Source organism: Ranitomeya variabilis, chromosome 5 (assembly GCF_051348905.1).
Source record: "Ranitomeya variabilis isolate aRanVar5 chromosome 5, aRanVar5.hap1, whole genome shotgun sequence".
Taxonomy (NCBI): Eukaryota; Metazoa; Chordata; class Amphibia; order Anura; family Dendrobatidae; genus Ranitomeya; species Ranitomeya variabilis.
This window is the reverse complement of record NC_135236.1, coordinates 9,805,659-9,818,641: the sequence shown is the minus strand read 5'-3', so window position 1 is coordinate 9,818,641 and position 12,983 is coordinate 9,805,659. Positions and strand designations below refer to the sequence as shown.

The following is a 12,983-nucleotide window of genomic DNA, read 5'->3' as shown; positions in this document are numbered from 1 at the left end:
GGAGAGAGAGGAGTATATATACAGCCAGGAGGAGAGAGAGGAGTATATATATACAGCCAGGAGCAGAGAGAGGAGTATATATACAGCCAGGAGGAGAGAGAGGAGTATATATATACAGCCAGGAGGAGAGAGAGGAGTATATATACAGCCAGGAGGAGAGAGGAGCATATATACAGCCAGGAGGAGAGAGAGGAGTATATATACAGCCAGGAGGAGAGAGAGGAGTATATATACAGCCAGGAGGAGAGAGAGGAGTATATATACAGCCAGGAGGAGAGAGGAGTATATACAGCCAGGAGGAGAGAGAGGAGTATATATACAGCCAGGAGGAGAGAGGAGTATATATACAGCCAGGAGGAGAGAGAGGAGTATATATAACAGCCAGGAGGAGAGAGGAGCATATATACAGCCAGGAGAAGAGAGGAGTATATATACAGCCAGGAGGAGAGAGAGGAGTATATATACAGCCAGGAGGAGAGAGAGGAGTATATATACAGCCAGGAGGAGAGAGAGGAGTATATATAAAGCCAGGAGGAGAGAGAGGAGTATATATACAGCCAGGAGGAGAGAGAGGAGTATATATACAGCCAGGAGGAGAGAGAGGAGTATATATACAGCCAGGAGAGAGGAGCATATATACAGCCAGGAGGAGAGGAGTATATATACAGCCAGGAGGAGAGAGGAGTATATACAGCCAGGAGGAGAGAGAGGAGTATATATACAGCCAGGAGGAGAGAGAGGAGTATATATACAGCCAGGAGGAGAGAGGAGTATATATACAGCCAGGAGGAGAGAGGAGTATATATACAGCCAAGAGGAGAGGAGTATATACAGCCAGGAGGAGAGAGAGGAGTATATATACAGCCAGGAGGAGAGAGGAGTATATATAGCCAGGAGGAGAGAGTATATACAGCCAGAAGGAGAGAGAGGAGCATATATACAGCCAGGAGGAGAGAGTATATATACAGCCAGGAGGAGAGAGAGGAGTATATATACAGCCAGGAGGAGAGAGGAGTATATATACAGCCAGGAGGAGAGAGGAGTATATATACAGCCAGGAGGAGAGAGAGGAGTATATATACAGCCAGGAGGAGAGAGGAGCATATATACAGCCAGGAGGAGAGAGAGGAGTATATATACAGCCAGGAGGAGAGAGGAGTATATATACAGCCAGGAGGAGAGAGGAGTATATATACAGCCAGGAGGAGAGAGAGGAGTATATATACAGCCAGGAGGAGAGAGAGGAGTATATATACAGCCAGGAGGAGAGAGAGGAGTATATATATACAGCCAGGAGGAGAGAGAGGAGTATATATACAGCCAGGAGGAAAGAGAGGAGTATATATACAGCCAGGAGGAGAGAGGAGTATATATACAGCCAGGAGGAGAGAGGAGCATATATACAGCCAGGAGGAGAGAGGAGTATATATACAGCCAGGAGGAGAGAGGAGTATATATACAGCCAGGAGGAGAGAGGAGTATATATACAGCCAGGAGGAGAGAGGAGTATATATACAGCCAGGAGGAGAGAGGAGTATATATACAGCCAGGAGGAGAGAGAGGAGTATATATACAGCCAGGAGGAGAGAGGAGCATATATACAGCCAGGAGGAGAGAGAGGCGTATATATACAGCCAGGAGGAGAGAGGAGTATATATACAGCCAGGAGGAGAGAGGAGTATATATACAGCCAGGAGGAGAGAGGAGTATATATACAGCCAGGAGGAGAGAGGAGCATATATACAGCCAGGAGGAGAGAGGAGCATATATACAGCCAGGAGGAGAGAGGAGTATATATACAGCCAGGAGGAGAGAGGAGTATATATACAGCCAGGAGGAGAGAGAGGAGTATATATACAGCCAGGAGGAGAGAGAGGAGTATATATACAGCCAGGAGGAGAGAGAGGAGTATATATACAGCCAGGAGGAGAGAGAGGAGTATATATACAGCCAGGAGGAGAGAGAGGAGTATATATACAGCCAGGAGGAGAGAGGAGCATATATACAGCCAGGAGGAGAGAGAGGAGTATATATACAGCCAGGAGGAGAGAGGAGCATATATACAGCCAGGAGGAGAGAGAGGAGCATATATACAGCCAGGAGGAGAGAGGAGTATATATACAGCCAGGAGGAGAGAGAGGAGTATATATACAGCCAGGAGGAGAGAGAGGAGTATATATACAGCCAGGAGGAGAGAGGAGTATATATAGCCAGGAGGAGAGAGTATATACAGCCAGAAGGAGAGAGAGGAGTATATAAACAGCCAGGAGGAGAGAGGAGTATATATACAGCCAGGAGGAGAGAGAGGAGTATATATACAGCCAGGAGGAGAGAGAGGAGTATATATACAGCCAGGAGGAGAGAGTATATACAGCCAGGAGGAGAGAGAGGAGTATATATACAGCCAGGAGGAGAGAGAGGAGTATATATACAGCCAGGAGAGAGGAGCATATATACAGCCAGGAGGAGAGGAGTATATATACAGCCAGGAGGAGAGAGGAGTATATACAGCCAGGAGGAGAGAGAGGAGTATATATACAGCCAGGAGGAGAGAGAGGAGTATATATACAGCCAGGAGGAGAGAGGAGTATATATACAGCCAGGAGGAGAGAGGAGTATATATACAGCCAAGAGGAGAGGAGTATATACAGCCAGGAGGAGAGAGAGGAGTATATATACAGCCAGGAGGAGAGAGGAGTATATATAGCCAGGAGGAGAGAGTATATACAGCCAGAAGGAGAGAGAGGAGCATATATACAGCCAGGAGGAGAGAGTATATATACAGCCAGGAGGAGAGAGTATATACAGCCAGGAGGAGAGAGAGGAGTATATATACAGCCAGGAGGAGAGAGGAGTATATATACAGCCAGGAGGAGAGAGGAGTATATATACAGCCAGGAGGAGAGAGAGGAGTATATATACAGCCAGGAGGAGAGAGGAGCATATATACAGCCAGGAGGAGAGAGAGGAGTATATATACAGCCAGGAGGAGAGAGGAGTATATATACAGCCAGGAGGAGAGAGGAGTATATATACAGCCAGGAGGAGAGAGGAGTATATATACAGCCAGGAGGAGAGAGGAGCATATATACAGCCAGGAGGAGAGAGGAGTATATATACAGCCAGGAGGAGAGAGGAGTATATATACAGCCAGGAGGAGAGAGAGGAGTATATATACAGCCAGGAGGAGAGAGGAGTATATATACAGCCAGGAGGAGAGAGGAGTATATATACAGCCAGGAGGAGAGAGGAGTATATATACAGCCAGGAGGAGAGAGAGGAGTATATATACAGCCAGGAGGAGAGAGGAGCATATATACAGCCAGGAGGAGAGAGAGGCGTATATATACAGCCAGGAGGAGAGAGGAGTATATATACAGCCAGGAGGAGAGAGGAGTATATATACAGCCAGGAGGAGAGAGGAGTATATATACAGCCAGGAGGAGAGAGGAGCATATATACAGCCAGGAGGAGAGAGGAGCATATATACAGCCAGGAGAGAGGAGTATATATACAGCCAGGAGGAGAGAGGAGTATATATACAGCCAGGAGGAGAGAGAGGAGTATATATACAGCCAGGAGGAGAGAGGAGTATATATAGCCAGGAGGAGAGAGTATATACAGCCAGAAGGAGAGAGAGGAGTATATAAACAGCCAGGAGGAGAGAGGAGTATATATACAGCCAGGAGGAGAGAGGAGTATATATACAGCCAGGAGGAGAGAGAGGAGTATATACAGCCAGGAGGAGAGAGAGGAGTATATATACAGCCAGGAGGAGAGAGAGGAGTATATATACAGCCAGGAGGAGAGAGAGGAGTATATATACAGCCAGGAGGAGAGAGAGGAGTATATATACAGCCAGGAGGAGAGAGTATATACAGCCAGGAGGAGAGAGAGGAGTATATATACAGCCAGGAGGAGAGAGAGAAGTATATATACAGCCAGGAGGAGAGAGGAGCATATATACAGCCAGGAGAAGAGAGGAGTATATATACAGCCAGGAGGAGAGAGAGGAGTATATATACAGCCAGGAGGAGAGAGGAGCATATATACAGCCAGGAGAAGAGAGGAGTATATATACAGCCAGGAGGAGAGAGAGGAGTATATATACAGCCAGGAGGAGAGAGAGGAGTATATATACAGCCAGGAGGAGAGAGAGGAGTATATATACAGCCAGGAGGAGAGAGAGGAGTATATATACAGCCAGGAGGAGAGAGGAGCATATATACAGCCAGGAGGAGAGAGGAGTATATATACAGCCAGGAGGAGAGAGGAGTATATACAGCCAGGAGGAGAGAGAGGAGTATATATACAGCCAGGAGGAGAGAGAGGAGTATATATACAGCCAGGAGGAGAGAGGAGCATATATACAGCCAGGAGAAGAGAGGAGTATATATACAGCCAGGAGCAGAGAGAGGAGTATATATACAGCCAGGAGGAGAGAGAGGAGTATATATACAGCCAGGAGGAGAGAGAGGAGTATATATACAGCCAGGAGGAGAGAGAGGAGTATATATACAGCCAGGAGGAGAGAGAGGAGTATATATACAGCCAGGAGGAGAGAGAGGAGTATATATACAGCCAGGAGGAGAGAGAGGAGTATATATACAGCCAGGAGGAGAGAGGAGCATATATACAGCCAGGAGGAGAGAGGAGTATATATACAGCCAGGAGGAGAGAGAGGAGTAGAGTATATACAGCCAGGAGGAGAGAGAGGAGTATATATACAGCCAGGAGGAGAGAGGAGTATATATAGCCAGGAGGAGAGAGTATATACAGCCAGAAGGAGAGAGAGGAGTATATATACAGCCAGGAGGAGAGAGGAGTATATATTCAGCCAGGAGTAGAGAGTATATATACAGCCAGGAGGAGAGAGAGGAGTATATATACAGCCAGGAGGAGAGAGGAGTATATATACAGCCAGGAGGAGAGAGGAGTATATATACAGCCAGGAGGAGAGAGGAGTATATATACAGCCAGGAGGAGAGAGGAGCATATATACAGCCAGGAGGAGAGAGGAGTATATATACAGCCAGGAGGAGAGAGGAGCATATATACAGCCAGGAGGAGAGAGAGGAGTATATATACAGCCAGGAGGAGAGAGGAGTATATATAGCCAGGAGGAGAGAGGAGTATATATAGCCAGGAGGAGAGAGTATATACAGCCAGAAGGAGAGAGAGGAGTATATAAACAGCCAGGAGGAGAGAGGAGTATATATACAGCCAGGAGGAGAGAGAGGAGTATATATACAGCCAGGAGGAGAGAGAGGAGTATATATACAGCCAGGAGGAGAGAGAGGAGTATATATACAGCCAGGAGGAGAGAGGAGTATATATACAGCCAGGAGGAGAGAGGAGTATATATACAGCCAGGAGGAGAGAGAGGAGTATATATACAGCCAGGAGGAGAGAGAGGAGTATATATACAGCCAGGAGGAGAGAGAGGAGTATATATACAGCCAGGAGGAGAGAGAGGAGCATATATACAGCCAGGAGGAGAGAGAGGAGTATATATACAGCCAGGAGGAGAGAGGAGTATATATACAGCCAGGAGGAGAGAGAGGAGTATATATACAGCCAGGAGGAGAGAGTATATACAGCCAGGAGGAGAGAGAGGAGTATATAAACAGCCAGGAGGAGAGAGGAGTATATATACAGCCAGAAGGAGAGAGAGGAGTATATATACAGCCAGGAGGAGAGAGGAGCATATATACAGCCAGGAGGAGAGAGGAGTATATATACAGCCAGAAGGAGAGAGAGGAGTATATATACAGCCAGGAGGAGAGAGGAGCATATATACAGCCAGGAGAAGAGAGGAGTATATATACAGCCAGGAGGAGAGAGAGGAGTATATATACAGCCAGGAGGAGAGAGAGGAGTATATATAGCCAGGAGGAGAGAGGAGTATATATAGCCAGGAGGAGAGAGTATATACAGCCAGAAGGAGAGAGAGGAGTATATAAACAGCCAGGAGGAGAGAGGAGTATATATACAGCCAGGAGGAGAGAGAGGAGTATATATACAGCCAGGAGGAGAAAGGAGTATATATACAGCCAGGAGGAGAGAGAGGAGTATATATACAGCCAGGAGGAGAGAGAGGAGTATATATACAGCCAGGAGGAGAGAGGAGTATATATACAGCCAGGAGGAGAGAGAGGAGTATATATACAGCCAGGAGGAGAGAGGAGTATATATACAGCCAGGAGGAGAGAGAGGAGTATATATACAGCCAGGAGGAGAGAGTATATACAGCCAGGAGGAGAGAGAGGAGTATATAAACAGCCAGGAGGAGAGAGGAGTATATATACAGCCAGAAGGAGAGAGAGGAGTATATATACAGCCAGGAGGAGAGAGGAGCATATATACAGCCAGGAGGAGAGAGGAGTATATATACAGCCAGAAGGAGAGAGAGGAGTATATATACAGCCAGGAGGAGAGAGGAGCATGTATACAGCCAGGAGAAGAGAAGAGTATATATACAGCCAGGAGGAGAGAGAGGAGTATATATACAGCCAGGAGGAGAGAGAGGAGTATATATACAGCCAGGAGGAGAGAGGAGCATATATACAGCCAGGAGGAGAGAGAGGAGTATATAAACAGCCAGGAGGAGAGAGGAGTATATATACAGCCAGGAGGAGAGAGAGGAGTATATATACAGCCAGGAGGAGAGAGAGGAGTATATATACAGCCAGGAGGAGAGAGAGGAGTATATATACAGCCAGGAGGAGAGAGAGGAGTATATATACAGCCAGGAGGAGAGAGAGGAGCATATATACAGCCAGGAGGAGAGAGAGGAGCATATATACAGCCAGGAGGAGAGAGGAGCATATATACAGCCAGGAGGAGAGAGGAGTATATATACAGCCAGGAGGAGAGAGGAGTATATACAGCCAGGAGGAGAGAGAGGAGTATATATACAGCCAGGAGGAGAGAGAGGAGTATATATACAGCCAGGAGGAGAGAGAGGAGCATATATACAGCCAGGAGGAGAGAGAGGAGTATATATACAGCCAGGAGGAGAGAGGAGCATATATACAGCCAGGAGGAGAGAGGAGTATATACAGCCAGGAGGAGAGAGAGGAGTATATATACAGCCAGGAGGAGAGAGGAGTATATATACAGCCAAGAGGAGAGGAGTATATACAGCCAGGAGGAGAGAGAGGAGTATATATACAGCCAGGAGGAAAGAGAGGAGTATATATACAGCCAGGAGGAGAGAGGAGTATATATACAGCCAGGAGGAGAGAGGAGCATATATACAGCCAGGAGGAGAGAGAGGAGTATATATACAGCCAGGAGGAGAGAGGAGTATATATACAGCCAGGAGGAGAGAGGAGCATATATACAGCCAGGAGGAGAGAGGAGTATATATACAGCCAGGAGGAGAGAGAGGAGTATATATACAGCCAGGAGGAGAGAGGAGTATATATAGCCAGGAGGAGAGAGTATATACAGCCAGAAGGAGAGAGAGGTGAATTTCCACTGTGTTTTATCAAGGCCAAAGTCAGCGCAGCCGTCTACCAGGACATTTTAGAGCACTTCATGCTTCCCTCTGCCGACAAGCTGTTTGGAGATGGAAATGTCATTCTCCAGCAGGACTTGGCCCCTGTCCACACTGCCAAATGTACCAATACCTGGTGTAAAAACAGCAGTATCACTGGGCTTGATTGGCAGCAAACTCGCCGGACCTTAACCCCATAGAGAATCTATGGAGTATTGTCAAGCGGAAGATGAGAGACACCAGACCCAACAGTGCAGACGAGCTGAAGGCTGTTATCAAAGCAACCTGGGCTTCCATAACAGCTCAGCAGTGCCACAGGCTGATCGCCTCCATGCCACGCCGCATTGATTATTATTTATTTATATAGCACCATTAATTCCATGGTGCTGTACATGAGAAAGGGGTTTCATAAAGAGTTATAGATATCGTTTACAGTAAACGAATTTGGAATGACAGACTGGTACAGAGGGGAGAGGACCCTGTCCTTGCAGACTTACATTCTATGGGATAATGGGGAAGAGACAGAAGGTCGGGGTGCGACAGCTCTGGTGGTTGTGATACGGCACGCCGGTGGTTGGTGAGGCGGCAGCTCTGGTGGTTGGTGAGGCTGCAGCTCGGGTGGTGGTGAGGCGGTAGCTCGGGTGGTGGTGAGGCGGCAGCTCGGGTGGTGGTGAGGCGGCAGAATGGTTATTGCATGCTGTAGGCTTTCCTGAAGAGATGGGTTTCAAAATTCCGTCTGAAGGATCGAGGGTGGTGGATAATCGAATGTGTTGTGTGGAATTCCAGAGGATGGGGGATATTCGGAAGAAATCTTGGAGGCGGTTGTTTGAGGAACAAATAAGTGTGGTGGAGAGTAGGAGGTCTTGGGAGGATCGGAGATTACGTGAGGGAAGATATCGGGAGATTAGTTCAGAGATATAGGGAGGGGACAGGTTGTGGATGGCTTTGTAGATCAGTGTTAGTAGTTTGAACTGGATTCGTTGGGGAATTGGAAGCCAGTGGAGGGATTTGCAGAGGGGAGAAGCGGAGGAGTAGCGAGGAGAGAGGTGGATTAGCCGGGCAGCAGAGTTGAGGATGGACTTTAGAGGTGCAAGAGAGTTAGCAGTGAGGCCACAGAGGAGGGTGTTGCAGTAATTGAGGCAGGAGATGATGAGGGCATGCACAAGAGTTTTAGTAGATTGTGGGCTGAGGAAGGGACAGATTCTGCCAATATTTTTGAGTTGGAGGCGACAGGAGGTGGCAAGAGTTTGGACGTGCAGTTTGGAGGACAGGGCAGAGTCGATAGTTTCCCCGAGGCAGCGGATTTCAGGTGTGGGAGAGACTGGGACGCCGTTTACCATAATAGATAAATCGGGTAGGGGGGATACGTGAGATGGGAGAAAGATGATGAGTTCGGTTTTGTCTACATTGAGTTTTAGGAAGTGAGAGGTGAAGAAGGAGGATATGACTGACAGACACTCTGGGATTCTGGACAGCAGAGCGGCAACATCTGGGCCAGAGAGGTAGATCTGAGTGTCGTCCGCATACAGGTGGTACTGGAAGCCATGGGACTTTATGAGTTGTCCTAGGCCAAGGGCATAGATGGAAAAAAGTAGGGGCCCCAGGACAGAGCCTTGAGGGACACAAACAGAGAGAGGGCGGGATGAGGAGGTAGTGTGGGAGTGGGAAACGCTAAATGTGCGGTCGGAAAGGTATGAGGCAATCTAGGACAGGGCGAGGTCTTTGATGCGGAGGGAAGAAAGAATCTGTAGCAGTAGGCAGTGGTAGACGGTGTCGAAGGCAGAGGACAGGTTGAGAAGGAGGAGGATGGAGAACTGTCTGTTAGCTTTGGCTGTGAGCAAGTCATTAATAATTTTGGTCAGGGCAGTTTCGGTGGAGTGGTGGGGGCGGAAGCCAGATTGGAGGTTGTCAAGGAGAGAGTTAGATGAGAGGTGGGAGGAAGGTTGAGCATGGACATGCTTCTCAACGAGTTTTGAAGCAAATGGGAGCAGTGATATGGGGCGATAGCTGGGCATAGCAGTTGGGTCAAGGTTAGCTTTTTTGAGGATGGGTGTGATGGTGGCATGTTTGAAGGCAGAGGGGAAGGTACCAGAAGATAGCGATAGGTTGAACAGATGGGTTAGGGCTGGAATGTGCGTGTTAGGGAGGTTGGGGAGCAGGTGGGAAGGGATGGGGTCAAGTGCACAGGTGGTGAGGTGCGATTTGGAAAGGAGGTGAGTAATCTCTCCTTCAGTGATGATGGAGAGGGAGGTTATTAGGGAAGGGCAGAGGTCTGGTATATGGAGTGGTTGGGGTGGTGGAACACTAAAGGCTTGCCTTGTTTGGTCGTTCTTGTTTTTGAAGTAGGTGGCAAAGTCCTTGGAAGAGATGAGGGGAGTTGGAGGTGGCAGTGGTGGGCGGAGGAGAGAGTTTAATTTGCTGAACAGTTGGTTTGAGTTGTAGGATAATGAAGATATAATGTTTGTGAAATAGGTCTGCTTAGAAGAGGTGAGGGCTAGTTTGAAGGCAAGTGTAGCTTGTTTGAAAGCAGTGAAGTCGTCTGGCAGGCGTGTTTTCTTCCATCGCCGCTCCGCGACCCTGGATGATTGTCAAAGTTTTTTGGTGAGATTGTTGTGCCAGGGTTGAATATTGATTCGTCGCACATTGCCATGCATGAGAGGGGTGACTGAGTCTATGGCTGATGTGAAGGTGGTGTTATAGAAAGCGGTGGCTCTGTCAGTGTCGTGGATTGAAGATATGGAGAACAGGGGTAGGAGAGAGTCTGACTGTCTCCTGCACACACAGCACTGACCTGACTGTCTCCTGCACACAGAGCACTGACCTGACTGTCTCCTGCACACACAGCACTGACCTGACTGTCTCCTGCACACACAGCACTGACCTGACTGTCTCCTGCACACACAGAGCACTGACCTGACTGTCTCCTGCACACACAGCACTGACCTGACTGTCTCCTGCACACACAGCACTGACCTGACCGTCTCCTGCACACAGAGCACTGACCTGACTGTCTCCTGCACACAGAGCACTGACCTGACTGTCTCCTGCACACACAGCACTGACCTGACTGTCTCCTGCACACAGAGCACTGACCTGACTGTCTCCTGCACACACAGCACTGACCTGACTGTCTCCTGCACACACAGCACTGACCTGACCGTCTCCTGCACACAGAGCACTGACCTGACCGTCTCCTGCACACAGAGCACTGACCTGACTGTCTCCTGCACACAGAGCACTGACCTGACTGTCTCCTGCACACACAGCACTGACCTGACTGTCTCCTGCACACACAGCACTGACCTGACTGTCTCCTGCACACACAGCACTGACCTGACTGTCTCCTGCACACACAGCACTGACCTGACTGTCTCCTGCACACAGAGCACTGACCTGTCTGTCTCCTGCACACAGAGCACTGACCTGTCTGTCTCCTGCACACACAGCACTGACCTGACTGTCTCCTGCACACACAGAGCACTGACCTGACTGTCTCCTGCACACACAGAGCACTGACCTGACTGTCTCCTGCACACACAGAGCACTGACCTGACTGTCTCCTGCACACACAGAGCACTGACCTGACCGTCTCCTGCACACACAGCACTGACCTGACCGTCTCCTGCACACACAGCACTGACCTGACCGTCTCCTGCACACAGAGCACTGACCTGTCTGTCTCCTGCACACAGAGCACTGACCTGTCTGTCTCCTGCACACAGAGCACTGACCTGTCTGTCTCCTGCACACACAGAGCACTGACCTGACTGTCTCCTGCACACACAGAGCACTGACCTGACTGTCTCCTGCACACACAGAGCACTGACCTGACTGTCTCCTGCACACAGAGCACTGACCTGTCTGTCTCCTGCACACACAGAGCACTGACCTGACTGTCTCCTGCACACACAGCACTGACCTGACTGTCTCCTGCACACACAGCACTGACCTGACTGTCTCCTGCACACACAGCACTGACCTGACTGTCTCCTGCACACACAGCACTGACCTGACTGTCTCCTGCACACACAGCACTGACTGTCTCCTGCACACACAGCACTGACCTGACTGTCTCCTGCACACACAGCACTGACCTGACTGTCTCCTGCACACAGCACTGACCTGACTGTCTCCTGCACACACAGCACTGACCTGACTGTCTCCTGCACACACAGCACTGACTGTCTCCTGCACACACAGCACTGACCTGTCTGTCTCCTGCACACACAGCACTGCCCTGACTGTCTCCTGCACACAGAGCACTGACCTGACTGTCTCCTGCACACAGAGCACTGACCTGACTGTCTCCTGCACACACACAGCACTGACCTGACTGTCTCCTGCACACAGAGCACTGACCTGACCGTCTCCTGCACACACAGCACTGACCTGACTGTCTCCTGCACACACAGCACTGACCTGACTGTCTCCTGCACACACAGCACTGACTGTCTCCTGCACACACAGCACTGACCTGACTGTCTCCTGCACACACAGCACTGACCTGACTGTCTCCTGCACACAGCACTGACCTGTCTGTCTCCTGCACACACAGCACTGCCCTGACTGTCTCCTGCACACAGAGCACTGACCTGACTGTCTCCTGCACACAGAGCACTGACCTGACCGTCTCCTGCACACAGAGCACTGACCTGACTGTCTCCTGCACACAGAGCACTGACCTGACTGTCTCCTGCACACACAGCACTGACCTGACTGTCTCCTGCACACACAGCACTGACCTGACTGTCTCCTGCACACACAGCACTGACCTGACTGTCTCCTGCACACAGAGCACTGACCTGACTGTCTCCTGCACACACAGCACTGACCTGTCTCCTGCACACACACAGCACTGACCTGACTGTCTCCTGCACACACAGCACTGACCTGACTGTCTCCTGCACACACAGCACTGACCTGACTGTCTCCTGCACACACAGCACTGACCTGACTGTCTCCTGCACACACACAGCACTGACCTGACTGTCTCCTGCACACAGAGCACTGACCTGACTGTCTCCTGCACACACAGCACTGACCTGACTGTCTCCTGCACACACAGCACTGACCTGACTGTCTCCTGCACACACACAGCACTGACCTGACTGTCTCCTGCACACAGAGCACTGACCTGACCGTCTCCTGCACACAGAGCACTGACCTGACCGTCTCCTGCACACAGAGCACTGACCTGACCGTCTCCTGCACACACAGCACTGACCTGACTGTCTCCTGCACACACAGCACTGACCTGACTGTCTCCTGCACACACAGCACTGACCTGACTGTCTCCTGCACACACAGCACTGACCTGTCTCCTGCACACACACAGCACTGACCTGACTGTCTCCTGCACACACAGCACTGACCTGACTGTCTCCTGCACACACAGCACTGACCTGACTGTCTCCTGCACACACACAGCACTGACCTGACTGTCTCCTGCACACAGAGCACTGACCTGACCGTCTCCTGCACA

At 49.8% G+C, this 12,983-nt stretch overlaps 1 protein-coding gene across 4 annotated transcripts in view; it reads right to left on the bottom strand.

Moving 5' to 3' along the window:
* CAMTA2 (calmodulin binding transcription activator 2) overlaps window positions 1-12,983 on the bottom strand; it is a 103,958-nt gene that overhangs the window by 39,487 nt on the left and 51,488 nt on the right. The window lies entirely within an intron of this gene.